General features: G+C 41.9%; 1 non-coding gene across 1 annotated transcript; it reads right to left on the bottom strand.

The window, feature by feature from the left end:
• Window positions 1-5,240: 5,240 nt before the first annotated feature.
• On the bottom strand, window positions 5,241-5,359 carry LOC145393917 (5S ribosomal RNA). Its single transcript, XR_013896269.1, has one exon. It is a non-coding gene; the product is annotated as a 5S ribosomal RNA (ribosomal RNA).
• Between the last annotated feature and the right edge of the window lie 19,949 nt (window positions 5,360-25,308).

Raw genomic sequence — 25,308 nt, 5'->3', positions numbered from 1 at the left:
TTCTCTGAGTACGTGACCCCCACCCCCACACAACACGTCCATCATGACGTCGGTCATGATGTAGATGCGCAGAAATTCCCTGGCATTCTACTGCGCAGTGCGGGGTGTGAGGTGGCGGGCCACTTTATTACAGACAGACTCGTGCACAGTGAGGATGCGCTCTCTCAGGCTAACCTGTCATGTACGAAGGGTGGCTTTTTTTTTGCTCCATCCTGGTTTGTACCTTTGCAGCACCATGCCTCCAGCCCCATGAGTGAAGAAACTTCTTACACACACGACCAAGTTGGAGAAAATCAAGAGAAAGGAGGAAGGGCAAGGGAACACCATTATCAGCAAACCAATGGGCCTGACTGAATCTACAGTGAGGACTGTAGGGAAAAACCACAATGCCATCAGGGCACTTGTGAAGTCGTATGGTGCATCTGAGATTGACGCCCGTTCCCACCTGGGTAATCATGTGATCGTTCTCATGGAAAGATATCTTGCCACCTTCATTATGAGGAAGGAGAAGGAAGACGTACCACTCGATGGTAGATATATTCGAGACCAAGCCCAGCTCTTTTACAAGGCAGCATCTCGCAAGTTATCTGTGGACAAACTTTTCAAGGCATCTGTAGGATGGCTGCACCGTTTTTTAAAATGTAAGGAACTCCATCACATCAGACTGTCGTGTAAACATGCCTCTGCAGATGAATTGGCCGCAAGAGAGTATCCTGCGATATTTAGAGCACTTATTGAAGAAGGACAGTACACCAAGGACCAGATCTACAACGTTGACGAAACGTTATACTACAAGGCCATGTCCAAATCGACTTACATCGCTAAGAAACACAAACAAGTCCCTGGTCGCAAGCTCCAGAAAAGTAAGATGACAATAATGTTGACTGTAAACCTGTCTGGGAGCCACAAGGTGAGGCCAGTTGTTGTACACACTTCATACCCTAGGTGTTACAAAAACCTCACGAAGATGGACGCAAGTGGCGTGTACTGGTACAAGTCTGCTAATGGCTGGATGACTGGCAACATTATGTCAGACTGGCTAACGAAGCACTGCATCCCCAATGCCAGGGCGAAGTGTCGGCAACTTGGTATTCCATTCAAGATGCTCCTTGTGCTCGATAATGCACCAAGTCACCCTCCCTACCTCAAAGATCTGTACCAGGATTATCGTGTTGTGTTTCAGCCGCCTAGGACGACGTCACTTATGCAGCCACTGGATCAAGAACTGATCGCCACTGTGGAACACTTTTACCACAGACAGGTGTATGACTACATAAGCAGGAAGACCGACACACAAGAGGAACTCCATGCCCTAGAAGAAGACCACAACGAAGATATCGATGAGGCAGCTGCTCCCGTACCATCTCCGCCAGGAGCTGTATCCCCATTGGCCACAGCTGACATGTTTGTTGATGCATTTTGGCGTAATTTCTCAGTAAAGGACGCAGCTGATTTTTTCCTACAAGCCTGGGACAAAATAACCCCTGCAACAGTGAACCATGTATGGTGACTGCTCATGCCTCACTTATGCACGAACCACGAGATGGCCATTCAGCCACTGGTCAAGGCTTAGGCAGCATCACTGACAGCAGCACAAGCTGTACCAGGTTTCAAGGATGTTACGTTGAAGGACATATGAGAAGTGCACGCTGCTACTGAGGAACAGCATCCTGAGGAAGTGTTGCAATGGATAGACGAGGCTGACGCAGAGCCTGAGCCTAGGCGGAGTCAAGTTGAGGAGCCTAGTGTGATGGAGGGCAGCACAGAACTGTCTATGTCAAGGACAAGCAAGATCCTTGCTGCTGTGGATAGGCTCAAAAAAGAAGTGAAGGAAAACAAAATCAGCCAACACAGAATAGAGGAGGTTCTCGTTAGTATCGACAAAGCCTTCCATTTCTATACAGACAGGCACAGGCAAGAAATAAACAGGAAGAGGCAGACACTCATAAGAAGTTACACACGGCGGCCTCAAGAAAGTGAAAGTGAGGTACCAGCTACATCGTCTGATTCTGTTCTTGTAGAGGAAGAAGAGGATGCAATGTCAGTTGTGTCAACGTTGGACTTCAGTTTTTTTTTTTTTCCGAAGTGACTGAGTTAGAGGCTCGTGGGGAAGATGCTTAGGAGGAGTCTGAGGACGGAAGCGTTGGTGCGGCAGAGGATTCATCACTGTAAATGTTGCCGTGCCTCGGAACTCCTGTTATTTAAGTCCATCAGGCCTGTTGTCTACTGTTGTTACGGTGACAGACCATAGTTTTGTTATTGTAGCTATATCTGTAGTATATGTCTGAAAAATTTTCCCTTTATTATGTCTCTAAGGGTAAAAAAATGTCTAGGTATGAGGGGGTACCGCCGATATGTAATTTTTCACATAAGATTATGTATTCACAGAGTGCGATTTCACAGTGCGCGAGGACCTGGACCGCTCATCCACTCACGCACCGTGGGAGCTTATTGTATGTATTTACCTATTTATATTTACCTATTTGTAGTATACAGGAAATGAGCAATGCTCGTGTTGTCCTGTCTCCATATCCACATTTATCAAGTCTACCTTTACACACATGAATGTTTTCTCATGCACCACCTCTTTGTCTAAGTCGTTCCAAATATTTAAGTATTTACCTAATATATCTAATTGTGATATACACGGAATGTACTATGCTCGTGGGTTTCCGTCGCTGTTTCTCAATAAGTCGAATTTAGCTTTAAACTCGTTTAAGTTTTTAGACTGGACGATCTCTTTGTCCAGGCTATTCCATAAGTCTATACTTCTGTAAGGAAAGCTATATTTCTTGATATCCTTCAAGCAGCTTGACTTTTTCAATTTCATTCCGTGTCCTCTTGTTGCTCTCTTATCCCATACAAACAGATCTTCTTTGTCAATTTTATCTACTCCCACCATGGTCCTGAACACTGCAATCATGTTTCCCCGTCCTGAACACTGCAATCATGTCTCCCCTCTTCTCCTTTCCTCTAAGGAAGGCAAATCCAGTTTTTCCAGCCTCTCTCTGTATGACAGGTCTGTCAGACTGGGGACCATCTTGGTTGCTGTTCTTTGTATTCTCTCAATCTTGTTTATATCTTTCTTTTTGTGTGGGGACCACACTACCGCTGCATATTCTAACCTGGGGCGGATCAAGGCCACTATCAATTTTTTCATCATCTCCTCATCCATATAATGAAATGCTACTCTTCTGTTTGTCAAGAGTTTATAAGTCTCCCCAACTATTTTGTTAATGTGCTTTTCTGGTGACAAACTATCTTGGACCAGCACTCCCAAATCTTTCTCTTCTCTCCTTTTTGTGATTAATTCATTACCCAACAAATAATTCAGTGATGGCCTCCTGGTACTTTTACCCATTTCCAATATTTTACATTTCTTTATATTAAATTTCATTTCCCACGTCCGGCTCCAATTGTGTATCCTATCCAAATCCTCCTGCAGTATTTTACAATCCTCCTCAACCTCTACCTTCCTCAAGATCTTTACATCATCAGCAAACAGCTTTGCATAACTGTTCACTCCATCTACCATATCATTTACGTAAATCAGGAACATTACTGGCGCCAACACCGAGCCTTGAGGGACTCCACTTGTTACTTCCCTCCATCCAGACATCCTATCCTTTATTACTGTCCTCATTTGTCTGTCTCTCAAAAAGTCTCTCATCCATTCTAGAAGTTTCCTCTTCAGTCCTCCTATATATTCTAGTTTCCACATTAGTCTCTTATAAGGTACCTTGTCAAAGGCCTTCTCCAAGTCTAAGTACACACAACCCACCCAACCATCTCTCTCCTCTACCACGTCAATCGCTCTTGAGTAGAAGCTCAACAAGTTAAAAACACATGACCTTCCACTTCTGAATCCAAACTGACATTCAGCCAAAATATTCATCTCTTCCAGATATTTTATCCATCTGTCTTTCAGGATTCTCTCACACAATTTTGCGACCATGCTGGTTGGAGACACTGGTCTATAATTCAGGGGTTCTTCCCTGTTTCCTCCCCTGCAAATTGGTACCACATTTGCCCTCTTCCATTCTTGTGGCACTTTCCTCTCTTCCAGTGACCATACGATTAAACTGTGAATTTTATCCGCCAGTTGTTCTCTGCATTCCTTCAGTACCCAAATAGAAATTCCATCAGGTCCTGGGGCTTTCCTTACATCTTGAGTTTCCAGTAATTTATACACTTCCTGTACCTCCACTTTTATATCTTTTATCACCGGAACATTTCTAATCACTCCCTCCCCTTCCATAAGCTCCTTTTCTTTAGTGAAAACTGACTGGAATCGTTTGTTCATTATTTCTGCTTGCATTGCCGCATCCTTAAAGACCTCTCCTTCTACTTTCAGTTTGGTGATTCCTTCCTTTTGTTTCAGTTTGCGATTAACAAATCTATAAAACAGTTTGGGTTCATCCTTGCATTTCTCTATTATACCTTTTTCAAAATTCCTTTCTTCTTCTCTACGTATTCTTGTGTATTCATTTCTTGTTCTTTTATATTCTTCCTTTGTTCTGTTGTTACCTCTCTTTCTCCAATTGTTCCATGCCTTATCTCTCTCTCTTTTTTTTTTTTTTTGCTATCAAACACCTTCTATTAAACCACTCCTTTTTCCTGTTTTCTTTCTCTATTACTCTTGGTACAAATTTTTCCACTCCCAAATTATAGAGGTCTAGAAAGATATCCCACTTCCTCTGTATCTCTCTTGTTTCTCTGAATTTTCTCCAATCCGCATTTTCAAAAAATTTTCTCAATCCTGTAAAATTTGCTTACCCCAAGTTGTATCTTCCCTGGCTATGAAGCTCGTCGCTTGGCTCGACGTTCCCTATTAACATCTGGAACTCAGACGTTCCCTATTAACATCTGGAACTCAATGACCACATGATCACTTTTTCCTAAAGGACAGAGATATTTCAATGATTCTATTACATCGGGTTCTTTGGTGAACAGTAAATCTAACCTTGCTGGTGTGTCCTCACCTCGAAACCGTGTGTCTTCTTGACCCATTGCATCATCACATTATTCATTATTATATTTAATAACATAGTGCCCCACAAATCCTCGCCGCCTCCCGAGTACCATTCCTCCCAGTTCACCTCTTTACAGTTAAAGTCCATCCATCCATCCATCCATTGCCAGACGCCATGTATCCCAAATGGGGTGGCCAAGGGCTTAGAGTTAATTGTTTTACAGGGAGGGGCACTAATCCTCCACCAACCCCACTTGACACGTAGGGATGCCAACAGCATCTGGTGTTCCCAGGCGGTCACCCATCCAAGTACTAACCAGACCCAACGTTGCTTAACTTCGCTGATCGGACGGGAAGCGGTGTACTCAACGTGGTATGTCCGTTGGCTTGGTATGGCCGTTGGCTTGGTATGTCACCCACCAAAATTATATTATTGCTTTTCTCAATTATTTTTTGCAAATAGCTAGCCATATCTGACAACATCTCATGGTATTCGTCATCCTTCCATGCTCTCGTCTTTGGGGGAACATACACTACCGCCATATCTCTTTTAACATTCTCTCCAGTTTCTAATTTCATATATATCACTTCAGCCCTGCCTTCTCCCATTTCCACAGTATCTACATTTATGTTGTTCTTCACTGCTATCATCACTCCTCCTCCCTTTTTTTCTTTTCTGTCTTTTCTCCACAGTTTGTATTTACCATCTCCCAAATGAACATCAACATCTTCTCTTAATTTGGTCTCTAGAAAGCACATGACATCAGGTTCATGTTCTCTCAAGAAATCGTTAATTTCGATCCTTGTCGATATGAAACCATCAACATTGGTATATATCGCCTTCAAATTATTTTTGACGTTTTTAATACCCTCTTCTCTCCTACTCTCTGTCCTTACCACTTCCTCAACTTCTGATCTTTCACAGCCATCCCCCTTAGTTTCCTTCACTTCTATTTCCTTAAATACCACTTCCTTACTTTCATATCCAATACTCTCCAAAAAAAAGTATTACATTCTTCCTCTGTCCTCTTATCATTTTTTTCCTTAACTTCTTCCTTTAATGATTTTAAAACTTCTCTTTCTTCTTCATTCAGATCTTTTCTTATTATAATATTTTCCATCCCCGCCTCTTTGCTTAATTTCCAGGTCACTTTAAGTATCTCATTTATTACACTTTCTGATGTAAACTTGACTCTCATTGGTCTTGTTTCCCCTTTCTTATAAGGCCCTATCCTTCTTACTTCCTCAATTTCTTTTACCCACTTGTCTCCTTCGGGGTCAATCTTGCCTAATATTCCTCTCACCAGGTTCGTGTCTCTCTCGAGTCTTACGAACCTAATCTTTTCTTCCTCTTCCCTATTTCCAAATATTACCACACATCTGTTCCTTTCTACAGTTTCTCTCACTATTTTCTCTTTTTTCTTCAGTATTTTCAATACATTTTCTTCCATTTTTTTCATGTTCATTTCCCTTTCTTCCTGGATGATCTCTCTTAAGTTGACCACTTCTTTCTGTTCTTCTTCTACGTGTGCCCACTTTGCCTTATGCTCTACTAATACACTACTCACCTTCTCCATTTTATTAGTACTCTCTTCTAGTTTCCTCCTCAATTCAACATTTTCACGCTTCAAATTTCTAATCTCTTCATTCGCTGTTTCATTGGATTGGATCAGACTCTGTATGGTAGTATCCGTATTTTCAGACACATCCTTTATCACTAGATTCTCTACTTTCTCTTTAAGATCACTAATCCTCATAATTAATGTTTTAACCAGGTCCATGACATTGGTATTTGTATCAAATCCTTGAAATTCGAGTCCCTCATTGTTTCCATTTTCGGCCATGTTTGATGTTGTTCATTCAGTTTCTATATATCTAGCTACAGTTTTTTCCCTACATTATTGTCACCTTCTCTGTTTCAGATATTACTAGTAAATTTCTGGCTTACCTCAGTAATTATACTACACTGGTATTCACATTCTTTATTATTACCTTTCCCTTCAAACAGTATGCAATGATTTCCTAGGTTACTTGGTATAGATATTATTTCTGTCCCAGCAGGCTAGATATGCTTTCCTTTTCTCCCAGAAATCATTCCATCTCTATAGAACTTTCATCCAGTTCTGTTTTATACATTTTCAGACTGTTTACTGTTCTGTTATCCTAGCTTTCTCCTGAACTGGTCGTATGCTTGATGCTGTTTCCTTCACTAAATATTTCTCTCATTACTTCCTGTTTGTCAGTCCTTGCTTAACTGCACCATTCATGCTTTTGTATAACCCATCCACCCTAACCAATACTCCATGCCTTTCCTAAACACATCTACTCCATTACAGTAACTCATTTCTATCTAACTATTTTTTTTTATTTTATATATACATGGTACAGGCCATTTCCTTAGGCTTGTAGCTATTTACAAGTAACTGGTAAGAAAGGCTCTTGGAATAGAATGATGCCTTTTTTTTTTTTTTTTAAATAATGAATTATCTACATTTGCTACAATTTTGCTTTAAAGCCAACACACCTATGCTCAAATCCGAGTGCATGATTGAAACAGGTAAATATTTCAGCCAGCATCCTAACCAAACAATTCACTCATATCCAGTAACCTCACCTTAACTACATCAGCTTATTAATTTATTTTGGTGCAAAAACGAATCACACTTTTCGATAAAGAATTTTAGTGATTGCCCATACTTGTTGGTACTGATCAAAAATTTGTCTCCGTTTTATTACTAATTTCTGTAACTTAAGTGTAAACCAGAACACGGAAGCTATTGAAAAATACAAACCCAGCTAACCATTAACCAACACTGACCCAACTCTGATATGTTTAAATTCTGGCATGTAATATTGTATATGCACTTCTTACACTCCATTTATTTCATGATTTTTCATAGGCTGGAATTGTCACACAAGGATGTTGTTGGGCTAAAGCACAAGAGGCAGAAGCTTACTGGCTTGCCTTCAAATGTGCTAACTACAGCACTGACCTGGCTGACACACAAACTTTCAAACAGTTGCCGTTTCAAAAAAAAAAAAAAAAAAAAAAAAAAAAAACTTGAGAAAATACACAGGTAGACTGAAATAAACTAGAAAGCATAATTTATTACCCTAACTCCAATATTACGCGTCACTCCTCCGCCATGGAAGTTTTCGTTTACTCGTATTCGTTATGGAAATGTTTAGTTTTGAAAATTTTATGAACAGCTTTGTATTTCTCATATATTTCAGCCTACAATGGAAAATTTGATTCCTGAATTATTCAGTGTCTATAAATGGAAAAACCGGTTATTGTATTTATTGATATTTAAATTTGTTAAATGAAGGGGGGTTCCCTTGCGGCCTCTATCCTCCTGTGACATTCCAATACTATTTTACGGCATACTTAAGTGAAGTTCACCTGGTGTGAACAGCAAAGTTATTCATGGTACGAATTACATGAACGTCAGATGCTCACGTTCGTCAGTACTGGCGTTTAGTTTTTATAGTACTGCCCAAAGGCATGTCTGGGTAGTGGCAATGTCTGGATAATGAACAATATACCCTTACTATACCCAGACCCAATCTGTACCCAACCTCTAACCTACACCTAACCTATTTTCTGCAGTACCTCTGCTTACTTTGGCAGTGTTGTCTGGTCATTCAGGCATATTTAGACATCAAAACACACACAGGAATGGCGAAAATAATTATTAATGGCAAGAAAACCATGCAAAAAAAAAAAAAAAAATGAAAACCAAAAAACGCCCTCAGCTATACCCTACTGTGTGTACCATACCCCTCCTAATTTTGACAGTATTTTCCGGTCATTCTGCCATATTTAGACATCAACACACACATAGGAATATCAAGAACAATATTAAGCACCAAGAAAACCATGAAAAAAAGAAACATTGAAAACTAAAAAACCCTACTTATACATACAGCGCCCCTTCTAATTTTGGCAGTTTTTCCAGTTATACTGCCATATTTAGACATCAGAACACACACAGGAATATCCAAAATAATTTTAAACACCAAGAAAACCATGCAAAAAAAAAAAAAAAACTACGTACAGAGTCTGTGTACAGTATCCCTCCAAGTTTTGGGATTTTCCGATGATTGTGCCATATTGAGACATCAAAACACGTAGGAATGCCCATATTAATGCTAAACACCAGGGAAACAATGCATAAACAACGAAAAAAAAAAAAAATGAAGACGGTTGGAAAATCACTTATTTTTGTGAAACAAGCAATAGCTGCTCCCAGGGCATCAAAACACACACACACACACACACATACACACACACGGTCAAATATACCACCGGAATTTGGTTATATTGGAATAAATGGTATACCATCATCTTCTCTGATGTTTATAAGATAATTAAAACACAGAAAACTGATAAGTAAAATAACTTCCCTCCATCCTAATTTTAAAAGTTGCCAGCACTTTGCAAGAGTTAAGTCTAGATCTAGATGCAGAATTTTATGAGCTTTCTCGTGGATGTCGCGGAATTTTGATGTGACCAATAATATTCGAATAAATCGCCAAAAACTTTAAAAAGTCACGGGTTAGTGCTTTCAGCACGAAGGAGGGGAGGGACTGAGGGAGTGAGAGGGGAGATGGGAGGCCTGTCTAGCAAGATGGGGAGCATTGGAGGGTATGGAGGAAGGGCAGGAGGGAGGGAAAAGCGAGGCTGTGGGCAGGATTTTCACCCTTCTGTCACAAGGCAGACAGGTGCTTTCATCTGGCTTGTGGCTTGTAGTCTGTCTTACATGCACATTGGCCTTTAGGAAACACAACTCCCGTGACTGGGCAACTTTAGATGTTCAGCGTAGAGGTGGATGGGTGCTGTCACCTGACATGTGGCTTGCGGTCTCTGTTAGAAGTGCACTGGCAGTTTTGACACTGCTTGTGGGTTACAGTCGGTATTACTCAGGTGCTGGAGGTTTCTAGGGAGTGATCGGACCAGCGTGGGATTTCGACCATTCAGTACAGGGGTGGATGGACATTTTAGCTTATGTTGTGGGTTACTGCCTATTTCCCGTGCATGGCGAGAGCCCAGCGGCCATGATACCAAATATTTGAACATATTGGCTGGCTGACCGAATTTCTCGGGGACTTTTATGTCTGGATAATAGCAAGTAACTTCGGATAATGGTTTAATAAAACCAAGGTCCAGTATGTGGATAATGAACAGGTCCGGATACTGCATGTTCGGGTAAATGAGGGATTACTATATCTATATATATATATATATATATATATATATATATATATATACTTAGGCTGCTTCCCCCAAGGAAAGGGAGGTAGCCGAGACAGGACGACACACTCCCAATTTACTCATCCACTCAAACGCATTCATTCGCATCTTAGCCCCAAAGGGGAGAAGGGACAGATTCTCACCGCACCACACCACACGAGGGTCAACTGTGCAGCGCAATCAGTGATATCTGCAGCAGGGCCCGACAGCAGAGCTGGTTTACTCCTGCCACATCATAATAGACCCATCCCCTTACCCTCACCTGACCTGATCAGCTGATCAGACTAAATGCGGGAGAATATCCCCTCAGGGCTGCGTCATCATTTATTCATTCACAATTTCTCTCCATGTATTTCTGTCATGCACAGCCACTCTTCCTTGTTCAACAGACATCCTTCTCGCATCCAACGCTCTCTTCACACTGTCCATCCATCCTATTCGTCGTCTTCCTCTCAGCTTTACATCTCTCACATCAGATCTACAGTAGTTATCTTTTACACCAATCGCTCATTATCCAATCCCTCCATATGCCCAATCCATCGCAACACCCTCTGCTCAACTCGATCAGCCATCTCCCGAACAACTCCAGTTCTCCTTCTCGCTTCATCATTTCTCACTCGATCCATACATGTCACTCCACACATACTCCTCAGACACCTCATCTCCATTACATTCAAACTTTTCCTCTCTGCTACACCCATATTCCATGTTTCAGCCCCATATAACACAGTCAGTACCACAACACCCTCATACAGCCTTTTCTTTACATCCATTCTAAGCGAACGACATCTAAACACTTTTTTCATTCCTCCCAGCTCCTTTCCTACTTCATTCATTCTAAACTTCACTTCTGCATCTATTCTTCCATCCACAGCAACATGTGACCCTAAATACTTAAAACACTCTGCCTCCTCAAGCAACTCACCATTTAAAACTATATTCATCCTCCTACCATCTATCGATCTCGTACACTTCATCACTTTACTCTTATTCTCATTTACTTTCAATTTCCTCCTTTCACACACCCTTCCAAACTCCTCTACCAACTCTCTCAATCTCTCCTCTTAATCAGCCACCAGTGCAGTATCATCTGCAAACAGAAGTTGCTTCAGATTCCACTCTCTACCATCAACATTCACCAGACTCAGACCTCCACCTAAAACTCTTGCAATCACCTCCTTTACAACACCATCCTTATAAATATTAAACAACCAAGGCGACATCACACATCCCTGCCGCAGCCCCACTCTCACGGGAAATCAGTCACTCACAGCATTTCCCACTCTTACACACGCTATACTATTTACAGAAAAACTTTTCACCCCTTTTAGTAACCTACCATCAAGTCCATACAGTCTTAAAACAGTCCACAAAGCATCCCTATCAGTTCTGTCATATGCTTTCTCTAAATCCATGTACGCCCCAAACACATCAATGCCTTTCGCTAAATACTTTTCACGCACTTGTCTCACTGCAAACACCTGATCCACGCATCCCCTCCCTCTCCTCAAGCCACATTGCTCATCACCAATCACTCTCTCTGTACCCTCTCAATCTCTCTTTATTAACACTGCCATATACCTTACCTACAACACTCAACAGACTTATACCCCTAAAGCTAGTACATTCATACTTATCACCCTTCCCTTTATACAACAGGACCACACAAGCACTTGCCTAGTCAATTGGCACCATACCTTTCACAAAGCATGCATTCGACAGTCTTACTAACCAGTCAACAATTGTCGCTCCACCACCCCTCAGGCATTCCACAGCACACTTATCCATACCTGCAGTTTTCCCTGTTTTCATCTCCTTTACTGCCTCCTGCACTTCCTCCTTCGTGATCAAAGAATCATTCATCTCTTCCAACACATTTATTCCTTGCACTCTTCCATCCGCCACGATCTCAGCCTCCCTTTCCTCCTCTACATTTAACAATCTTTCAAAATATTCTGCCCATCTCTTCCTTACTGTATATAAATATATCCACTCCACCACTGTATGTTTATTTGGCATTTTAATATATATGTATATATATATATATATATATATATATATATATATATATATATATATATATATATATATTTCCACTCCACCACTGTATGTTTATTTGGCATTTTATGCTGACAGACCTGTCCTTCAGGTGTGTGAACTGCACTTCAGGCTTTCAAACTTTCGGTGGGAGACGTCAAACTTTGTTGAAAGAAGAGGCACCAGTGTTACAGCTAGGCTGAATGTAGTTCCTTCTCAGCTACCAGATTGCTCCTCTTATCTATCCAGAATCAACTCAGGCGAGGGAATCACTCGACTCTAGAACTCAGCAGGAGGAACATGTACTACAAACTTCAATTACACAAAGTGTTGCTGACGATTTACAGTATCGGCAACAGAGGAAACTTAATATGGTGCATGAGTTGAGGAGAAATTACAGTTTTTGGATAGAAATGACTGGAGTGTTGCAATTTGCCAGACAATCACATGTACAGTACATTGAGGGCATTACCAGAAGTCCTTCTTTATACCCAAATGAAGCTACAACGAACATTATGTATAATTTTATAATTATTAAGAAATTAACACAAACAGATTTTGCAAAATTTGGCTATGGACATTATAATAAATGCTCTAATAAATGATGATGTACTGAATCCCAGTGATTTTTGCGATGGTGGACATGCCAAAAAAAAAAAAAAAAAAAAAAAATGGTGAAAAAATGCTGGTGTGGGTAACGTCTAATGCATTTTTGAATAATTATTGTGCCAGAGAAATTAACATGATGGCATCTAGTAAGTGCTCAGATAAAAAAGGACAACTTCAGACCTTTAGCTAAGTAGAAGTGCCATATGTAATCCACACAAAATGGTGAGGAAATGGAAAAAACAAATACGTTTAAGTACTTGGGGAGTGTGATGAGTAAGGATGGAAGTCTGGAGGGTGAAGTGCTTGAAAGGGTACAACAAGGAAGAAAGGTTGCTGGTTCCTTGCAAGTAGTGATAAGAAACAGGGATGTAAGTATGGAAGTGAAAAAAGTTACTACATGACAATATTGGGATACCAACTCTAACGTATGGAAGTGAAGCTTGGACGTTGTTGGAAGGACAAAAGTCAAGAATGAGAGCAGTGGAAATGAGTAATTTAAGAGAAGCCTGTGAAGTCACATGGAGAGACAGGCTGATAATGAGGATACAAAGGAGCGTTGTGATGTGGATGTGGATGTGATAGGAAACGTTAGGAGGAACACACTAAAGTGGTTTGGCCATGTGGAGAGGATGGAGGGTGAGAGATTGACGAGGAGAGTGGAGGGGGGGAGAGGGAGGGGGAGGCCGAGGATGAGATGGAGGGATGGAGTGGAGAGGTATATGAGAGAGGGGGATGTGAGATGGGAGCACGGCAGTGAAATGGCGGGGGACAGGGTGACGTGGAGGCAATTTGTTTGTTGCCACCCCGTACGGGATTAAGGCATCTGGCAATAGATAGATAGATAGAACAACTGTTTGCTTCCTTCTTTTGTTAACGATCTCAGAATGTTAGTTATGGTTTGGATCAATAGAAATGGCAGCACTAAAACTTAATAGACGTAAAAAAAATGCATAAATGTAGAGGTGTGTGTATTGTGGATGCTACTAGAGTTGCATCTCCTCTGGTGATGACACGGACGAGCGAGCAGGACTTGTCACTATTGTTACCGACTCATGCATACTTGCCGAGACCCCCAAATTTATCCCTATTCTTCACCTCCTAACTCCACAACTCCTCAGCCTAAAGACACTAGGACAATTATTACAGTGGAGAGACGATGGGTTGATGAGAATTTTGATAATTCATTGAATGTTCTGGGTGGTGTAATTGCCGAGATGTGATACGTGTCAAGTGGGGTTGGTGGAGGATTGGTGCCCCTCCCTGTAAAACAATTAACTCTAAGCCCTTGACCACCCCGTTTGGGATACATGGCGTCTGGGAATGAATGAATGAATGAAAATGATTGTCTGAAAAAAAAAAAAATAAATAAAAAATGCTTTCATGTAGGGAGCGCCGAGTCATATTTGTGACCGGGCATTGGTGGTTAATTTTTCTTCCATACTGCCTTATTTTTACTTTCAAGTGTAAAAAGATAGTTAACATATTTACCCTGTACTCTTAATATTTTCAGATAACTTCTTGTAATTTTTGTGTTGCTTTCCTACTTTTGAGAGGATAGTGAATAATGTACTTTCAATCTGTGAAGCATTTACTTTGTGAGCAACATAATTCTTCCAGTTTAACGCAGTATATCGCACGGATTCTGCGGATATGTATTGTCCTTTGACTCCGTCCATACATATCAATTACTTCATAAAGGTAAATAAGCATGCTGAAAGTTGTACACCTTGTGAGAGGTGGATTAGTCACGCTTTTGTTTGTGGTGTCGGAGGCCACAAAAGGAGGAGGACAGGCAGGCCAGCAACTGGAAGAAGAAGTATGCGACTGCAAGCACCGTCACCACCACCACTGTCCATACGTCCACGTTGTATAGACGGTACCTGTAAGCCACAATTTATGAACATGTTAGTACTGTGTTAAAGCTATGGTCACATAATTATTTAATATAAGAAGTTGCTTCTTGTTCGCTACTGATAAGGCAACTAGAAACTACTGTAATGTAAAAGTGTATCAGGTTGAGAATTCTTGAATGCTGGGATACCGACCATGGCATGCTGAGGGCTGGGCTGCGGAGGTGTATGGCGCCCGTGTGCCTTATGACATACTTCACCCAGTAAGCAGCCACCTTGGCCGGAGCCTGAGCCTGATCTCGCATGAGTGCCGCTCGTCGCTGTGCTTCCAATCGCATACTGACAAATGGCCACAGTTGTAAAAGTTACTGGTTTACTTGTGGAACCTCTTATTAATGTCAGAAATCTGTTACAAACTTTTAATTTTTTGCCATATACAACATAGTCATGAGAGAAAGAGAGAGAGAGAGAGAGAGAGAGAGAGAGAGAGATCATTAGTTCCCATTCATTCTCACTTCTCATCATTTAAAACTTGATGGATGGCATCTCTTAGTGTTTCTTCGGCGACATCCTTCCACAGCAGGTAGCGGCCCCAGCCCTTGTCCTGGACATCCTGCATATTGTTGTGCTGGTCAGCAAAGAATGGCAGCCCCAGCACCGGCACGCCGTTGTAGGTGGCCTCCTGGGTGCTCAGGAGGCCACCGTGTGTGATGAACAATCGCAGACCAGGGTCACCTGCTTGCAAAGAGAACATGCTAAAAATATAAACCTTCAGTTTAGCCACACATCATTTTGAATATGTACAGTCAAAGGGGGACTTAGTTACTTGGTACTGGAGTGAGCTAAGCAGTAATGCTATGGTGATATGATGGTCAGGTAACGATCCCAGGTTGTGGCATGGAACAATTTGGGGTTTCGAACTTTTTAAAACCTTTATCAATTATTAATTTTCTGGTGCTGAATCGGGATGCCTTCACTTGGCAGCACCGATATGACTGGGTGGCTCTGACACTTGGTTTTACAAACGTTTTTCATTTCCCTTCCTGTTCTCGGAAAAGAGGATGGTGAGCTGCAAGAAAAGGGAGTCCTCAGTCTGCAGTTCGCTTGTTGAGCCTGGAACCACAGCAACAAGGACATACAGACATGGAGATAGTTAAATTCATACCATCTTATCAGTTCTGAACGATAAAGCTTAGCATGATTCAGTATGGAGGGCGGGCATGAGCTCCTAGGTGGTAAGGTGTGAAGGTATATTTAAAATAGGTCTGATGGATTTTCGAGAATGGACAGTCTAATCTATAGCCAGAATCAGAAAATAAAACTGCGGGTGTGGTACAGGTATGACATACCGAGGATGTCTTGCTGAGGGAACCATTTGGCCAATCGGATGTTAGAGGGCAGGTTGGGCATGGTGTCCTGGTCCCACTTCCAGAGTACCCGCTGTGGCAGGGACCCAAGCACCGACACCAACACCAGCCGGGACCTGATGCATCACCCACACCCACAGCCCACAATGCTGTCTTATTGCATGTTCTCAAAATGTAATGCAGTACCTATAATCTCTCTCTCTCTCTCTCAGAATTCTAAGGTGCACGTCACTGACAATATATGATTGACAAAAAAAGGAAAGTTCTTTAACATGTGTTCCATATAGGTCATTATATCAGCTGCCAATATAATAAGCACAACAGAACTGTGCAGCCTCACTCCATAGCAGAAGACTCCATGAAACCTGAGTGGGAGAAATGGATATTACCAAAGGGAGTCCTATAGCCCAAACTAATGCTTCCAGTTGGTATGACTACATTTTGATCTCAAACTGCTCCTCTTCCTCCACCTAGAGAAATGTTGCTTCCTGCCCACTCCCAAACAGCAATGGAGTGAGGTAAAATTCTTGTCATGTGCTTCTTAATGTATTCATATATTTCCTCCGTTTCCATTCTTCATTGGTTTGTGTCTTCAATTTCCATACTTTTCTCTCCAACACATTTTCATACTTTATCCTTCGTTTTTGTACTTCACGCTTCCTCTCACTCATTTCAGTCACATATTGCCTCATCTGGAGCTTTTCATATCTGCTCTCAGTATATGACCAAACCATGCATGCACACTGTTTCTACCATCTGATTAACATCTTAGGTCGCGTCCACACGTATGCTAGGACAAATGCTGGCAACATGTAAACAACACAATAACGAACAAGTTGCAAACACCCTCGGAACAGCGGCGTCCAGACCATGTTGGAAACATTGTGATGAAGTTTCAGCTGCCTCTTATGGACACACTTATCACCTTTGCTGCCAGTAAGCTCGAAGCTTCACTGAAACATGTTTGCATACATCTGTCCAAATACTGCTGCATACATACAGTACAGTACTGTATATCCAAACATGCTGCCAGCTGTGTTGTCAACACAAGTTCGAGGGCATGTGTGGACGCTCCCTAATTCCACATTTTTCACGATTATTCTGCACTTCGGTTAACACCCACAACCCAAACACATTACCAAGCAAACCCCTTTTATTCTTTATCATCACTAACTTTTTGAGCCAACAAAGTTTCACACCCATACGTTAATATGCGCAGCATTATTTCTGTTGATCTTATTAGTAACATCTTTGTCTAATGCCGCATTAAAAACTCACAGCCGTATTTTAATGTGGGCACACAAGCTCTTTCAAGCAGGTGACTTACAGGCTCAGTACTCAGATGTCTGCTTCGTATGAACGCCTTCCCTGAACCGATCACTATTCATGGGCCACTGTATTCTTTACGTATCTAATTATTTGTTATCACTGCAGCACGGTGCTTAAAACTTTTCCTCACTATCGTCTTGCATATGAGAAAAACCAACATATGATGGAAGATAATTGTTTCTCCAGTGGATCCCTGCTGACCGTTCAGCAGAGACCATTGTTGGCGAGCAATGAAACCTCTCTCGAGCTCATACACTTTTCTGTTTATCTGCCTATCTCGAAACGCCTTAATCTCGTTAGGGACAATAAACGAATCGCCTGTCATCCTGTTCTCTGCCAGCTGCCTGCCCTCTCTCTAGCTCACACATCCCTCTCTCATTATACTTCACCACATCCCTCCATCTCATCCTCGGTCTCCTCCTCCTCCCTCCACCATCTCACTCACACTCTCCTAGTCAGTCTATCATGCTCCATCCTATGCACATGGCCATACCACCTCAGATTATTTTTCCTATTGTTTTCTAGCACATTCACATCTACACGACAATGCTCCTTCACTTCCTCCTTTGTCAGTCTGTTGCACCACATAAAAACACACTCTGCTTTTCACTTGTGTCCTTTAAAAAAGTTCCAGGCTTGACTTCCACATTTTAGAGTCATGGGGATAAAAAAAAAAAATACTTTCAAGCAGCGACTTTTTTTTTTTTTTTTTACTTCCATACTCACTTTTCCATTTCTTACAACTGCTCTCAGTGAACCAGCACCCTTTCTTCCCTGCTGTATCCTGTCATACACTTCATCCTTTAAACTATATCCTTAATTCATCACACTGCCTAAACATCTGAAGGTACTCATATTCTCCATTTCCTAACCATACAGCATGACTATGCATTCGTTGACACCATTCTCTCAAAGACCATAGATATTCTATTAGTTACGTTCACTTTCAAAGGTCGTTTACACATGCTTCCAGACGCATTCACCAAGCCAATAAAACTCCCATTAATCTTCACTTAACCCACAGACTACAACAAAGTTAAGCCGTGAGCAGCTAGCCCTTATGGGGAGTTTGCCCAAAACTGCTTATCTTCACTGTCATATCTCAGCAACTAGACAACCTCGAACATTTTATTAAAGCTCACCAATCCTTCCTCTCGACGATGCAAGTATCATCATTTCTCTAAGTGAAGGCATTATATAGTATCAGTGAATGTCCGCAGAAATTTGTTGGGGTCTTGCATTAGAATTTTTTTATTCCGATCGTAAGTGCCGTCACCTATATCCCACCTATCAACCACAGTCCAATTTGGAAATATCATTAGCTTTTCACCACAAAATGTTTGCAGATACGATTATCTTTGTCTCCATATCGTTATAAATCTCACAATGACCAACTCTGACCAAAAAGTTGAAAACATTTTCGGATATCGCGCGTAGCGAGTCCCAACGATTTCGCAATGGTCGCGTTGGGCGCAATAGCCAATATGTTTGTTTCGTATTTTTCTGACACTACCAGCCATCACTCCTACCCAGCACAACAAGAATTTGGTCGATATCTATTACCATTCTTGTGAAAGAAACACACACACACACACACACACACACACACACACACACAGTTTGACTTTATTATTTAGATGGTGGTGGAGACGCACCCTAACTTTTCTTTTAACTGCTAGGCAATGTTCAAACATGTGCTAGGTCTGTGACCATGGCTACATCCCCCGCGTAGCTAACAAATATAATTAAGTTTCACTATTCACGTCACTCAGTATCATCATTGTATATATCCGTGACTCGCTAATTCGTGTGTGGGCAGCTTGTGAGACGTTGAGTACCAGTGGCCAAGACATGGTAATGATGACTTGGACACCACCACAGTATTAATAAAAAAAAAAAAAAAAAAAAAAAAGGAACTAACCCCCATCATATCTCAGAGGCAACTTGTTGTCTCCTCAAAGCATGCTTGTGGGTTGTGCTGAGTCGTCAGACATTTAAATATTGATGCGGGCTTCAAACCATAGTGCAAATGCCGATGCGAGTGATGAGAGTATGTGTCACCCTGAGCACCGAGAACTCCTCCTACCACTCGTGTATACACCCCGAGCTTTAGGGTTAACAAAGCAGTATCAACAGCAAACAACAGAACAGACAATTTCCAGACTCTACATTCACTCACTAAAGACACTTCAACATCCTCAACCTTACCTTATATGTATTATATATTTTTAAAAGTGTGTCAGTGTGTCTGTCTGTTTGCCTGCTACAAACATTAAGGTGGAACTATCTACAGGGCTCCAAAAGTGTCGAACAGGGATAATTTTTCACAATGAAATAATATTAATGAAGTGGTTTAAAGTTCCTAAAGTGAGCTCCCAGCTGGCCAAAAGTAGAACTAATCAGGCCTTTATGGTGGACTTCATGGTTACTGGTATTTACTGAAGATATTTTAACTTCAGCAATTACTCGTATATCAGTTTTATAACTTAGAAAACATAATATCGCCAACATGGTGGAGCTTGGTGGCTGGGTGGGTAGGGTAGTGGGTCAGTGGCTGGGCAGATGGGCAGGGTGGGTGGGTATGGGTGGACAGGGTTGGATGGATGGGTGGAAGTGGTGGGGCGGGTTGGGACAGCGTGGATGAGTAGGTGAGCAGGGTGGGTGGATGTGGATGGGTGGGTGAGTGTGGATGAGTGGGTGAGCAGGACAGAGGGATTAGTGGGTGGGTATGGCAGTAGTGAAGGGTGAGGCAGTGTGAGTGGGTGAGCAGGATGGGTGGTTGAGTGGGTGGGTGAGTGTGGAGCAGTGGATGGGCAGGGTGGTTAGGCAGTGAGTGGATGGGTGGTGGGTAGTTCGAAAATAGGTCGATGGGGATTAAGTCCCTGTTGTGATTAGGTCCATGGTAGGAGGAGGTCCATGGGAACAGATCCCCGGCCAACTGGGCCAAAGGGGGAATACGTCTCTAACTATCTATTCATTGCCAGACGCCATAATCCCGTAAGGGGTGGCCATTTGACTTTTGAGTTATTTGTTTTACGGAGAGGGGCACTACCCCTCCACCAACCCACTTGTTGACACGTAGGGAGCACGTATGGTTTGGTTATATGGTTACCACCCAGCGTTATAAATGGTTTTCTAATGGTAAAATGAGACCCCAAGGGGTTGTCTTCTATGGGGGGGGGGAGGCTGGCCCTCCAATGATTCAGGCAGTCAATGCTGGTATGCACGCATGGTAATATATATGTAGGCCTAAATGGCTCGTTTGGTAAGCTGCTGTACTCACGCAGTTGCTAGCGCTGGTTCGAATCCAGAGTGTGCAGTGAGGTTGGATGGTGAGGATATGGAGAATGTGAGTGCATTCAAGTACTTGGGTAGTGTGATGAGTAAGGATGGAACTTTGGGGGATGAAGTACGTGAAAGGGTACAGCAGGGAAGGAAGGTTGTTGGTACACTGAAAGCAGTGATGAGAAATAGGGAGGTGAGTATGGAAGTTAAGAAGTCACTGCATGATGGCATTGTGATTCCTACCCTGACGTATGGAAGCGAGGCGTGGACCTTGCAAGAGGGGAACAAGTCAAGAGTGAGAGCAGTGGAAATGAGTTACTTGAGAGGAGCATGTGGAGTGACGTGGAGGGACAGGTTGACGAATGAAGAAGTGAAGGAACGTTGTGGGGTAGATGTGGATGTGGCTGAGAAGATTAGGAGAAATACACTGAGGTGGTTTGGACATGTGGAGAGAATGGAGAATGAAAGACTGACTAAGAGGGTGTATGTAGGTGAGGTGGAGGGAAGGAGAGGGAGGGGTAGACCGAGGATGAGGTGGAGGGATGGAGTTGAGAGGTATATGAGGGAGAAGGGGGGTGAGTTGGGGGGAGGGTAGTCAAATGGTGAGTGACAGAGTGACTTGGAGGCGTTCTGTCTGCGGCCACCCTTTGCGGGATTAGGGCGTCGGGCTATAGATAGATAGATAGATAGATAGAATGCATACCGCAATGCAAAAATTTTTTGTTGGGGAAAAAAAAATAACTATGGCTAGATTTTGCAATAACCCTGTTGGAGGTCTACCACTGTGCAATATTTCTACCACTATTTCAAGTGCCACTAACATCACTGGTCATTATTAGTATCATCACTTCAACAGTTATCACTATCGCCATCTTCAGTCATCGCCGTCACCAGCATCACTGCCACTCAGGGATGCAGTGCCAATTTTATAGGTGACGGAGCTCTAGTGGACCTGGCAAAAGCCTGCCATTTCCTATCTCTTATATCTATAATGTTAAAGGTGACTACAGTAAGTACTGCAGACTGCACTTACTAAATAGCATGAAATAGAATTATCAAGCAAAAAAGGAAAAAAAAAAAAACTTACATATTGGCAATTGCGTATTTTACCAATTTATGGGGTTCACTTACCTAATACCACCAACAGTGAGAAGTTTCAAAATAATTTCCACAAAGGGTCAGGTGTGATATGTTTTAGAGGGTCTGAAGCAACTCCTGTCCTGGTGTCATCTGCTGATCTGTGGTACCGCAGCCATGATTTGGCATACGGTTCAGGATTCCACTGCACTAGAGGAGGTCCATGTAGTTTGACAAACATAAGGGTTGATACATGATTTATGAGAATTCTTGAGCGTGTTGTTGTTATTATCAAGTTCATGTGACAATCCCCTCTCACACTTAGCAGTACTAACGGGAATAACTTGTGAACAAATCAGTAATGGACGTAAATCTTGGGGGATGTGACGCCCATGATCTTCCACATAGTCTCTAAAGGCATTCAGTACAGAGTAAGAAGAGAGCTTAAACCTCTTACAGAGAGATGATATTTCAGCTTCTCCATAAGTTAGTGGTATTTCATCAGGCCTTCAAGGACAGACATCTCTTTTAGCAGTGATTTATAGATACTTTGAGGTTCAGACGTTTGAGAACCTTTCAAGGATGTTGTTGTGAACTTCCGATGCTGCAAATTGTTAACAAGACTAGTAAGAAACTGTTGTTAATTAATGGAGACAAATTTTTGGTTGCTTATGGAAATTCTTCCAAACTTCCCCTTTTTAATTGCCTCTCGAGCTTCTGAAGTCTTGGTACCAAGTTTTTCTTTCAGTCCTTGCAGAAACTTTATGCTCCGTGTGATCAGTTTGTCTGCATACACAATGCAAGTAGTGCGTGTCTGTACAGTAGACACTCAGTAAACCAAGTTCATGCAGCGTGTCATACATTACAGCTAAATCCAATAGAAACTGTTCTGAAGATAGTTTTTTTTTCAGCAGACCTGCATACGTTTTTCTATCACTTCCAGATCTTGTTTCATCCTTCATTGCTTTTTCAAAATGAAAACACAGTGCCTCATAATTTTGCCACACTGCTGAAAATGTTCGAAACGAACTAGCCACCCACCTGGTGTCCAAAACACGACGTATTTTGGAAATTTGTTGTTCTAGCTGTGAGGCAGATTCAGCCAGTTCCTTTTGATTTAGAGGTGAAAACTGTATTTCTCCATAAATGTATGGAAATGATTAATTCCATGCACTTCTCTCACTGAATCACCTACTGCAAGTTCTAGTTTGTGATTAAGACAGTGCCAAATTATTATATCAGGGTAATGTTCCTTAAGGATAGTTGCAACACCTGATTTGACACCAAGCATGACACACGCCGTATCACTAGGAAATGCTACAAGGTTCTGTTTCAAATACGAGTCATCAAACCCATGGTTATTGAGACAGTTCAAAAGATACCGAGCAATAGTTGCTGCTGTCTGATCAGGTAGTTCAACCAGATCCAAGAACATGAAATGTGGATCACCTTCCTTATCACTTTCACATTTCAGGTAAATTATCATGGCTGTTTTAATGCTCAGACTTGTTGATTCATCGATGAGAACAGATATTTTGCCATTTATCTGCTTGATATGCTGGCAAATTTTCTTTTTCATATTAATGACAATGTGATAAATTATTTCCGTGCGTGCGGGAATGCAGTCCAATTCCAATCTCAACACCATTTTCTTTTTGTAGTTCCAGTAAACCAAAATGGTCAGAATATGGTCGTCATTTTGAGCTAAATAATATGCAGAACGAAAAACTGAACAAGTCTTCAAATGAGAAGCATTCATGGCATCACAGAGGTTTCCAAGAGCATCTTCACTAGCTACATTTTGAACACGTTGAGCAGCAACGTGAGTTTTTCAACATTTACGAGTATAATAGGATACTTGGTACGTCTACCACTCACTTGATAGTCTCAAGCCCTTGGAATTGTCACATTGCTTGTGCCTGCACGTACTTTACACCCAAGTTTATCACCCTTGAAGTTTAACCATGGATAAGTTTCTTTCTTTTTCATCCACATTTCTTCATTCCAAATATCTGAACATGGATACAAGCTAGACTTCAGAGCGCTATTGCTTCCTGAACTGCATGTTGATCTATTTTGAAAATTTGCAGTAGCAGCAGCCAAATCACAAGTTTTTCCACTTTCACTGCCATCAGTCTCCTGTATCTTACTTTTACACTCTTCATTTTGTTTACGAAAGATAGAAGTCAATGTTGTTTGCTTAGACGCCATGATGGGTTGTTTGTGAGAAAAATAACGTCCGTATTAGCGAGTAATCCACGGACCACCAGCCACCATGGCCTATAAAATTGCCACTGAAATACTAGCGTTGTCAAGTTTTATAGCAAGACCCGCTAGATCAATTCCTAAAAGTTGCTAGGATATTGCTAAATATAGAGAACAAGAAAATATTGCTAGAAAGCTGGATAAAACCTCTTGGATATCGCTTAAAATTTATAAATGACAAAGCTATCTAGTTAGCAGCTAATTTTTCCGTCAGACGTAAAGAATGGTCAAATTAGCTACACTTCTGCTATGTCCAGAGCTTTATTATTTTGATATAGACGTTGGTAATTTTGAGCCATTATGAGTGATGGTCTGTTGATTCTGGCGGTATTCTAGTGATCAGCGATATTTATTTACTAACTAACGACCTCCTAAGCGACTTGAGAACGAATCGAACGGTATTGTCTTTGTGGTAACCCTGTCGACATACACGCGTGACGTTATCGTCTCGCAAAAAATGGGCAGGAAACGTTCACGTACACTCACACTTTCACACAGGCAAACACACACACATGTACACACACACACCCTTACACGATTAGGTAAATATACACACTAAATAGTGATGCAAATCATGCAATACTAGTATTTTCCTACCGCCGTCCACCACCATCCAAAAGCCATTGTTCTATCCTCTCTGTCTCTTTCCCCCCTTGCTTTCCCCACTACACCACCCATTTCCATAGGTGTCGGAGCGGCGCTCCGGCGAGCTCCGGTAGCACTGCATCCCTCTGCCACTATCATCGCTAACATGCCATTTCAACCATTGTCTTTATTACCATCACCGTTTTTACGCATTTCATCACTACAGCTGCCATCACCGTGAAGGACGTCACTGTGAAGGACACACACCTTCCATTACATATTTATTCCCGTGCTGCGTCCACTCCTCGTCCCTCACTTTACTTCACCTTGCAACAGTTACACATCCCTCACCCCTTAAACGTCAGAGGTCAGATACTGCCTAAAGTATCTGAGATGGAGGTCAGCTTCTGAGCAGTATTTCGTTTTCCTAGGTAAAACACACACACACACACACACACACACACACACACACACACACACACACACATTTACAGTGCCCAACCACCTACTCTAGTAACGAACCACAATTCCTGTTCCAAAATGTGCAAATATGGCATCTCAACATCCCCTCTTAGAGTCCCTGGGGCAGGGGGCGGAAGGGAGAGAATAAATGCCCCAACCATCCTCCCCTGTCCTGTAGACGACCAAGTGAAAAGCATAGAACCAGTGTTTGATTCT

The sequence above is a fragment of the Coenobita brevimanus genome, chromosome 25 (genome assembly GCF_032717465.1).
Source record: "Coenobita brevimanus isolate Jiangsu-jjx chromosome 25, ASM3271746v2, whole genome shotgun sequence".
NCBI lineage: Eukaryota > Metazoa > Arthropoda > Malacostraca > Decapoda > Coenobitidae > Coenobita > Coenobita brevimanus.
This window is presented reverse-complemented; position numbering and strand designations above follow the sequence as displayed.